Genomic DNA, 11,018 nt, shown 5'->3' with positions numbered 1-11,018 from the left:
TACATCACTCCATTTTGCTTATGATCCATACAACAAGCTCTCAGCATGTCTTCAATCACCTGGTTAGTCCTTTCATTTGGCCATCAGTTTGAGGATGATAAGCAGTACTGAAGGCTAACTTTGTACCCAATGCTTTCTGCATTCCAATCCAGAAAGCTGATATGAACCTGGTATCTCTGTCTGATACAATCGTCTTGGGTACTCCATGTAATCTCACAATCTCTCTGACATATATTGCCCCAATCGAATGCATCTATCTTATCTGTCATAGGTAGAAAATGAGCTGTCTTGGTCACTCGTCAACACCACCCAGATTGCATTATATCCTTGCTGAACTTTAGGAAGTCCCACATGAAGTCCATTGAGATATCTCCCATTTCCATTTAGGAATCTCTAAGGGTTGGAGTAATCCTGTGGTCTCTGATGCTCTGCATTTACTTGTTGACATGTTAAACATCTGGCAGCATAATCGGCAATGTCGTTTTTCATACCTGACCACCAATAATTTTCTTCACATATTGATACATCTTTACACTCCCCGGGTGGGTGTATAAAGTGTATTGTGTGCCTCACTAGGATTTTATTCCTTAGTTCATCATCTTGAGGTACAATATTCTATCTCTAAACATTAGTGCCTTATTGACTATTTTAAAGTTGTCTCTTACCCTTTATTATCTGTGGCAGACACTGCAGGTATCATCTTTACCCTGTTTCATCTTGATCTCCTCCACAAAGGGGGTTTGATCTCCATTTGGGCCAATCCTCCTTTAGACCAATTTCAATTCCTGCAGTTGGAGGCATGACAGCCAGGGTATATAATGTGGCCAGATGCAGGCGAATGCCAACCCTTCAGTAGTCATGTCAGTATTATTCCATGATACTCCCGTATGCCTTGATTGTTCTGGTGCTACTCATTCATTCATTTCCTATGGCATGATTAAGAGATTAGGGGTAATGCCTATTAGAGTAGAACAAGCCATTAGGATGAATTGCCTGATGGTGAGGGGTGTAGTGATCACTGAAGTCTTAATGGGGAGTTAGTGACTATTAGAGGCCTAAATATGAGGTAGATTTGATTGTCTTCAATATGCCAGACTTTGACATCATTCTTGAGATGGTTAGAATTGGTGACAGACTATGACTGTGAATCAGATACCATCCAGGGAAAGCAATGCAGTAGCAGATGCCCTTAGTAGAAAAGTCTTTATCTCAGATCACTATACAAGGACAATTACAGTAGGAGATCCTCCAAGAATATTAGTTCTCTGAGATTCGACACTCGTTCTCGAGTTTTACTACTGCGCGATTTGTACACTGCAAATAGCGTCAATTACAATTTTTATAGTAACACTTTAACTTTTTGTAACATATTTATATCAATGGTAACTCATTTTTTAAATGTTATGAAAAAAATATCTACAGTAGCATTTTTAAAGTGTTACAATAGACTTAATAATATAGTAACTTTTTTATAATGTTACCATATAATCAAAATACAGAACATTTTATAAGTGTTACCATAAACCCAATTATTTGCGAGAAACAAAATATTATTCCTACCAATGTGAAATGAGGTTGATTTTGTCTCATTTTTATTGTTTAGGGGTCAAATTTTATTATTTGGGGTACACTTTGTCACTTTCATTCGTAGGACTAAACAAATATTTTACATATAGCCAAATTTTAACCGAGAAAATACACTTAATACCGCCATTCCAACCCAAAATTCCCTCACAACTCATTCACGCCATTCCAATCCAAAATTCCCTCACAACTCATTCATGCCATTCCAACCCAACATTTCCTCACAACTCATTCACAAACGACGATGGTGTCAACACTTCTTCCACCAAGTAACCATTTCAATTTTTACTTTGACTTTTAGAGTTTGCCTTTTCTTTCCTTAACCCTAAACCCATAGATTTTACACCAAAATCTATGTTCTTCTTCTTCTTCTTCTTCTTCTTCATTTTATTACACTTAATTAAAGAGAAAATCTCCATAAGACACGCAATTAATTAAATTTTTAAAAGACAGTTTGGATTGAGGCATTTGGTCGGCATGGGGTTTGTCTTGTCAAATGGAACTTCTAAACCCAACCCAACTTCAATACGGTTAAACCTAATTGGAGAGATTCTAAAAGTTGTGTAAATTAGAGTTATAGAGGAAAGAATGAAAAATATTGGTCTCGGTACGAATGGTCCTTATTACAAACTTGAGACACAACAAAAGATAAAAAAATTGTGTTGTGGTGTATTGTCTTTTGGCTTGGCAAGTATAAATTTTTTTCATTTTGATTTAGAATCCTTATATTTTTGAAGTTCTTCCAAGAATATACCCATTCTTTAAAGTAATAATCTATTTGTATATTTTAGTTATCAAGGCTAGCTTTGTAATTGAATATAGAATTCTATAGAGTTGAGAATTTAAGACACCCAATTAATCTGCATTTACAATTTGTAGACTTCACTCACCTGAAGCATCATAGTAACGAAACTTAAGGGAGGGTATATCTTTTGCCTCAGATAGCAATTATGAGTTTATAAATACTACTACTGTGTGGGTTTATTAACTAGAGACATTATTAATTCAATGGCTATGGCATATGAAGTGAAGAGATTTTATTTGCATATCACTTCTTTTTGTGGAAGCTTCTCTCTTAAATTTTTGAGTTTCATAGTCACCTTTGAAGTCAAAAACTTACAAAGGCACAAAGAAAAGAAAAGAAAAGAAAAGAAAAACAGTGTACTGTGCAAAGTGAAGTTATGTCTTGTAAACTGCGATTGGTAGTTTTGCAAACTGCAATCTGCAAAAATGCAGATTTTGTGGCTTGTAGTCATTTGGGGAGTGCCCTGTGTTATCTGATTGTTCTCAACTTCAAGTTCTCATTTCCTATTTGATGATAACAATTCCTTGCATTGTCTTTTTGGACGAACGAAAATAAGTATTGAACTTGTGTTTGATGGTTTTTAATATGTCGTGTAATTAGTTTTGTAGATTTTGTTGTTTTCCTGCTTCCTTGGAGAACAATGAACATTTTATATCTAGTTCTTCATATTAGTTTGATATAAAACCCAGAACTTTCAAACGCTTTAGTTATTTAAATTTGCAGACATTAAAAGTGGAACATGGTTGATATTCTATTGAAGATTAAGGAGCAGAGATATGATGGTTCCAACTGTAGTCTGCATTTTTGCAAAATGTAGCTTGCAAAAGTGCAGACTTCGGTTTGCAAAATTGCAGATTGAGTTTGCAAACTGCAGTCTTCATTTTTGCAAACTGCAATGCAATCTGCATTTTTGATCCTGTCTGCCTATCCTAGCTTCTTATTTTGATGTGTGCTTTATGTTCTATAAATTCTTTATTGGGTTCATTGGTTTCTGATCATGTAAGGTTTTATGCATTCACTAGTCAAGGAAATAATTATATGTCTCAAAAAATTGCAGACTATAGTCTACAATTTTGCAAACTGCAGTTTGCAAAAAGCAAAGTCTCAAACAGTTTGCATTTGCATATTTGAAGATGAATTTATTGTATTTGTCAATATAGTGTTTCCGTTTGTGTAGATCGAAATTTGTCCCATATCAAGAGGGAATTAAAGATTATTGCAACAAGAAGGATTGGAGTTAATAAGCTACAACCATTAAGTATTTGGAGAGTAAGCATTATTGTGTTGTTCAATGGAATTTGCATATTATGTTGGTTATGTTCAACTCATGTTTCGTTGTTTTCATAATGTTCTTGATATGTTTACTTATAATTATTCATATATTGTTTGGCTTTTATTAATTGTGTAGATTAAGTACTATGAAAACTAAAGGATATTCTTGTAAAATTAGTTAGCACATAGTATTTTTAGTTTTAGAATTCACCACAAACTTCATAAACATTATGGGCAACATACATAATTTGTGCCTAACAAAAGGGATTTAAGTTTGAATTTGATGCATTTGTCATATCAGGAAAAACATTTCACCAGTGTTATAATGATGATGAATAAGGATTGGGTGAATCTAAACAGGTAAGAAAAAGATTAAAAGACACACTTTCATATGTGTATGAAGTAATAATGATTTTCCTTAACAAGGTTTTAGATGTTTTAGGTTTTTTTTGTTTTTTTGTTTTTTTCTCTTTTAATAGAGTTACGGATGCATACATGCAAGGTACATGAGACTTTGTCAGGTTGGCTAAAAAGAATACAGGCTATGAAGCAAAGATTTTAAGCACTTGTAAAGATTGTCACAACTTGACTCATCATGGTATAGACATTGTTTATGAGCATCTGATTATACGAGAAATGGATCCTACATATACAATTTGGTTCTGTCATGGTGAAATAAAAGATATTACAGAAAATGTTACTCAAGTAAAGAGTTCAGATGCTTTTATCTTAATTACTAGTGCATATATGGGAGCCAATCATTATGCATCAACATCAGAAGAGAGAAGAGACAATGATTTCACGCAATCATTAGAAGATGTTGTAACTCCTTTATATCTCGGTTGTACCAAGTATACAAAAATGTCTGCCATTGTAGCTTTATATAAACACAAAGTTACTAATGGTTGGACTGACAACAGTTTTGATGGTCTTTTAGAGCTACTTGGAGACATGTTACCAGAGCATAATGTGTTTCTCAAATCAATCTACTCTGTGAGAAAATTTATTAAGGAGTTTGATTTGGGATATGACAAGATTCATGCTTGTGCGAATGATTGTTGCTTGTTTAGGAAAGAAATAAAAAACTTGCAAAGTTGTCTAAAGTGTAGCTTTCTGAGATGAAAGATAGATAAAAGAACGAAGAAAATTAGGAAGGGTGTCCTGGCTAAAGTTTTGCGATACTTTCCTAAAATACCAAGGTTTAGAAGGATGTTCAAGTCACCTAAAATGGCGGAAGAATTACAATGGCATTTCAAACGCAAAAGTGAAGATGACAAGCTGTGTCACCCAATGGATTTTGTAACATGGGACTTGGTTAATTATAAATGGCCTACTTTTGCAAAAGATCCTAGAAATCTTAGACTTGGCTTGGCTGCTAATGGCTTTAATCCCTTTTCAAACATGACCACAACTTATAGTAGTTGGCCTATAATGCTTGTTACATATAATTTGCCGCCTTGGTTATCTATGAAGAAAGAAAATATCATGTTGACTTTATTAATTCCAAGGCCTAAACAACCGGGTAAGGATATTGATGTGTATTTACAGCCTGTGATAGAAGATCTACAAAAATTGTGGAATAATAGTGTAAATGTTTATGATTCATACACTAATTCTTGTTTTAATTTAAGGGCTATTTTGATGTGGACCATAAATGATCTTCCAACCTATGTAAATCTTTCTGGATGTATAATAAAGGGAAAAGTAGCATGTCCGTTATGCGGTTACAAGACAAATGCTCATTGATTAAAGTTTAGTGGGAAATTATGTTATATGGGTCATAGGAGATTTTATCACCTACTCATCCATTTAGAGAAGAAAAAGGCTTGGTTTGATGGAAAGGAAGAAAAGGGAAGAAGCCCTATGATCATGAAAGGTGCAAAAATTTTGTCCGCTCTTAAGGATTTTGAGAATGATTGGGGAAAGAGTTCTAAGAAGAAAAGGAAGAGAGATTGCGAAGCTACTCCATTATGGAAAAAAAATTCTATCCTTTTCAAGTTGCCATATTAGAAGGTACATCTTATTGGTATTACAGAATTTTATTTATGTTGTTATCCATAATTTTTATATGATTTTTGTATTGCTTATAACTTTTTGCACATTTTATTTTCACGAGTTTCCATTATGCCATAATTTGGATGTTATGCACATTGAAAAGAACATTTATGAGAGTATCATTGGCACATTATTGGACATCAGTGGAAAAACAAAAGATGGAATCAATGCTCGAAAAGACTTAGAAGATATGGGAATTCGTCATGAGTTGCATCCAAAAGATCATGGGCATAGAACATACCTTCCAGCAGCTCTACATACGTTATCAAAGATGGAGAAAAAAAAAATTTGTAAGAAATTATTTAATCTAAAGTTACCTGACGGGCACATTATTGGCACATTATTGGACATCAGTGAGGGATTTTGTCATCGAGAGAGAGAGAGTGTTAAAGAATAAAAAGGGAGAAGAGAGCAGATCTTAGGAGGAAGAAAATAGAAGGGAAAATTAGGAGGAGCTAGCCCTCGAAGTCTAGCATTTAGGGCCGATTTGGCCCTCAAAGTCCAACATTATCTTAGATTCTCTTGTTTGAGTTCTTTGTTTGTTTTTCTTGTGTTGGGTAGCTTTGCTAGTTTCTATTTGCTATGTATTTTGTTTTGGAATATCAATAGAAGTGTTGGTTATCTTGCTTTTCTGGATTTATATTGTTTTATTACTTGTTGTTCCTATTATTGTCAGCTGAGTTGTGAGAGATTCATATCAAATGGTATCAAAGCCAAGGTTGGGCTATGGTAAAAACAAAAATAGAGAATAGAATGGATAGCATAGAAAAAGAGATGAGTACAATAAAGGGAGATATGAGTACAGTGAAAGAAGATTTGGGAACAATTATAGAGTGCTTAAGGGAAATGTTAGCCTGGATGAGGCGTAAAGATGAGGAGGAAACTAGGAGAGTTGAGAGAAATGGGTCAACTAAAATACCATTAGGTGACGATCAAAATAATGGGGAAACAAAAGATAATCCAAAGAATCAAGTGCGAGGACGACCGGAGTATGGTGGCTGAAAGTTGGAGATTCCACTTTTTTCGGGAGAAGATCCTTATGGTTGGCTCTTCATGGTTGAGAGATACTTCAATGTGTATCGAGTTGCGGAGGCTGAGTGATTGTCTATGGTGAATAGGGTGAGCACGGATAGTAGGTAGAACCGGAACCAACACTGTGCAAGTAGGTTTTAGTTCTGGTTCTTACATGTGGAGGAATCGAAACCGGAACCTGGGAAAAGAACCTGAAGCGGGTACCCGGTTTGGAGTTAATCATTTTGAGATAGTGTTAAATCTGCTGCTTTTTTGTTTGCTCTAGTTGTTCTCTCATTCGTCTTTTTCTTATTTCACTAATTATCTGTGTTTTGGTTTTGATTGAAAAATTTTATGTGAATTGTGATGAATTGATTGAATTCAAGTGTTGCCTAGAGATTAGAGGATTTATGAGTCACATTGAACACAAATGTATGAGTAATCAAAAGTTGAAAACTACTAATGTAGGTTTTCTTAATTTGTTAATGATGTTTTGTAAACTTTTAATGAATTTTTGTCATTTTTTAAACTAATAGGGGGGTCATTAATTTTTTACAAGGTACCTGGGTAAGGAACCGGAACCTACATTTCAAGTTCCAGTTTCGGTTCTTTTTTTCTTTTTTTTTGGGAACCTACACTATACAGTTCTGATTCCAATTCTCCCGAAAAATGCAAAGTACTCGAAACCGCTCACCCTTAGTTGTGAATTGGTTTTAGTGGGTGGAAGTAAGTGCTCCGGTGGCGTCGTACGCTGCCTTTAAGACTGCACTTCTTCATCGGTTCAGTGGTTCGCAAGAAGGGGGACCCCATAAAGCTTTAATGGCAATTAGACAAATTGGGACGATGGAAGATTATCGTCGAAAATTTGAAGTTGTGGCTATGCTGTTAGTTGAAGAGAATGAGGAGATCTTATACGCTGCATTTTTTAATAGGTTGAAGATGGAAATTCGGTTTGAAGTTAAATTGGTCCAACCAAGTTCACTAATCCAACTCATTTAAATGGCCCAACAGATTTAGGAGAGAAATTGGGCTTTGGAGGAGTCAAAGTTTGGGCCAGGTAAAAATGGTAAAGCAATTGGAAGTAGGTTTGATGGCTATGGGCAACTAGAAATTGGTGAATGACAATAGATAAGGAATAGTCGAGTAAAGAAGAAGAGAGAGGTGAACGAATGGAGGAGCAGTGTGGTGTCAGGAAAAAAAATTCCCACCTTGAGGACAAGGTGGTTTTTCAAGGAGAGGGTGATGATGAGACCTCAATAGTGCTGGTATATGGTAGGAGAACAAGGCAGTAAATAATGGACTGAAAAGAAGCTGGCAGGCAAATGGCAATAGAGGAATGGGTAAGTGAGGGATTCTGTTATGGAGAGAGAGAGTGTTAGAGAATAAAAAGGGAGAAGAGAGTAGATGTTAGGAGGAAGAAAATAGAAGGGAAAATTGGAAAGAGCTAGCCCTAGAAGTCTAGCATCTAGGGAGGAGCTGGCCCTCGAAGTCCAACATTATTTAGATTCTCTTGTTTGAGTTTTTTGTTTGTTTTTCTTGTGTTGGGTAGCTTTGCTAGTTTCTATTTGCTGTGTATTTTGTTCTGGAATATCAATATAAGTGTTAGTTATCTTGCTTTTCTGGATTTATATTGTTTTATTGCTTGATGTTCCTATTATTGTTGGCTGAGTTGGGAAAGGTTCGTATCAGTATGTTTTTTATACGTACCCAAATATTCAATTAGTATCAGCTATTGGCCTTATGAGAGGGTGAAGAATTTCCCAATCTAAACGTAAACAGCTTTGGTTTATTGTAAACGTTTGATCCCATCCCACGTTAGCTTCTTGTTTTCTAGCAGGTTTTGTGGCCGTTTAATTGGGTCATCAAAGAGAATTAATTATTTAATTTTGATGACAGTTAAATGTTGACATTCTATATATATATACAGGGGCGGATCCTGCCCACCCTCAATTTTTTTTTTAAATATTAATATATATAATTTTTGGATTTTGGCCCACCCTAATAAAAATATTAAAGGACAAAAATATTAATATGTAATTAGTTTTTATTTTGGCCCACCCAAAAAAAATTTATGGATCCCTCACTATATATATATATATATATTAATTAGATATTGATATGGATCCTAGGTCCAATCATAATATTTGGGTCTGAGTCGAGCCTAGCCATCTTCTTAGACCCAGGCTCGATTTTTGCAAGGCTTACGGGGTTGGGAATGGAGTAGATCATTTGTTTCCTCTTAATCTGAAAATTATGATTAAATTATAACAAGGTCTAAACTCCATCTAGGATAGAATAGATAGTGTGTTCATGAGAATGAGATAATATTCTTTTAATAATGTAAGATACATTTGATTGTGGGAAGAATATGGTTACATGCCAATTCAATGGACGTCGGTTACTGTATTGGAGGCCTAATCGTTATCAGTTTGAGCTGGTTTTAATTTTGTTTGTATGGCGTATACTAGCTTAAAAATTTCACAAACTTTAAGAGTTTTGTGGCTGTGTTTCAGGGAGGAAATAATTAATTTGGGTTAAGGGAACTTATTATTAACCAACTGTTTTTCTTGAATTGTGAAAACTACTTTCAATTTCTTTTTTTTTTTTTTTTGGCTATGTGCTTAGAAAAATAAATTTCCTGAATTGATTGTTTCCCAAAAAAATCCACATCCACTCTACATCAATAACGGCAATCTTGTTAGACCCCAGATTTTAATTTCCTGAAATCAGTTGCCAGGGACAAAATTTGTGGCATATGCCCAAGCATTGTTGTTAACAGGATCGGCCAGGTGGTCAGCCAAGTTCTCCAATGGTCCCTTACCAGTCACAATAGCTTGAATAAAGAATCCAAACATTGAGAACATGGCCAATCTTCCATTTTTGATTTCCTTCACCTTAAGTTCAGCGAAAGCCTCAGGAACATCAGCTAGCCCAAGAGGATCAAAACTCCCACCAGGATAGACTGGGTCTGTCACCTCACCAAGTGGCCCTCCAGCAACTCTGTAACCCTCCACAGCAGCCATCAGAACAACCTGTGTTGCCCAGATGGCGAGAATACTTTGTGCATGGATTAAACTTGGGTTACCTAAATAATCTAACCCTCCCTCACTGAAAATCTGAGCACCTGCCTTGAACCAAACTGCTTCACCAAACTTTACTCCATTGCGAGCCAAAAGCTCAGGGAAAACACAACCAAGGGGTCCAAGCATGGCTCATCTGGCATGGATGACTTCAAGCTCCCTGTTCTTGGAAAAAGGTTTCTGGGTCAGCCGAGAGACCGGCCGTGTCCCATCCATAATCTCCTGGGAACCCACTGGTCAGGTAAGATGGGGCCTCACCTGAGAATGGGCCCCAGTATTTGACAAGGTCTGGTCCATACCATGGGCTGCCTGTTGAGACTGACTTAGGTTTGGCCACAATTTTTCTCATGGTTACACGACCTTCTCCGAGGTCACCGGAGAGAGCTTCAGGGCTTGGCCGGCTAGAGAAGGAGATGAGAGAGCCATTGTTGAAGCAGCCATGTGAAAAGTTGGGAGTATATGAGGTGTTTTGATGAGAGTGGCAATTAGTTTGGTCGGGTATTTATACTTTTTTAGTATTAGAGAAAGTTAAGGGTCCTTATCTTTTGATATCTATATATGTTTTCTGATTGGAGAACATTAAGTTCATTATTTTAATACGAATATCTACTCCAATTGGCTTGCTAGTTTTTGTTCATCTTCCTTCAGCTTTTGGATTCTGGATTGCTTTTTTTCGCAGCCAATAAGAAGAGTCCACGTGCTGTGATTTGATGATATTATCACTCTTCTGTAAGGATTGAAAGATTGGGATTTGAAACAGCTAGAGCCTTTCATGTTAACTGGAGATTGCCTTGTTAACTCTCCCATTAACTTTTAGACTAGGTGTAACTTAGTTTTGGAAATAAATACAAGCAAAACAATAATCCAGTGAAAATCAGAAGATACTTGGCACCTCATTTGAATAATTTATACAATGATTTTAGTTGTATTACTCTGTTTACTTTTTCTTTAAGATCATATCTTAAGAATAAACATTCTTAGCGAATATTTCTATATTTCATACTTGTTAAATTTGATTTATAATATATAAGTTTTGAATTGAGCGGAATGCGTTCAAGTTCTTGTTGTGTCTGGACTGTGCATTCCTGTCTAGTGTCTACGATCGCAAGACTGAAGGTTATAGCGTTTACGATTGCAGCTTCTGGAGGCCCAAGCCAATATTTTTTTTGGTTAAGCATCCAAACCAATATTAGCCCAATTCAATTTTGGGC

General features: G+C 35.7%; 1 pseudogene; it reads right to left on the bottom strand.

The window, feature by feature from the left end:
- Positions 1-9,383: 9,383 nt before the first annotated feature.
- LOC116138657 lies at positions 9,384-10,248 on the bottom strand (annotated as a pseudogene).
- Positions 10,249-11,018: the final 770 nt, after the last annotated feature.

The sequence above is a fragment of the Pistacia vera genome, unplaced genomic scaffold (genome assembly GCF_008641045.1).
Source record: "Pistacia vera cultivar Batoury unplaced genomic scaffold, PisVer_v2 Contig11, whole genome shotgun sequence".
Taxonomy (NCBI): Eukaryota; Viridiplantae; Streptophyta; class Magnoliopsida; order Sapindales; family Anacardiaceae; genus Pistacia; species Pistacia vera.
This window is presented reverse-complemented; position numbering and strand designations above follow the sequence as displayed.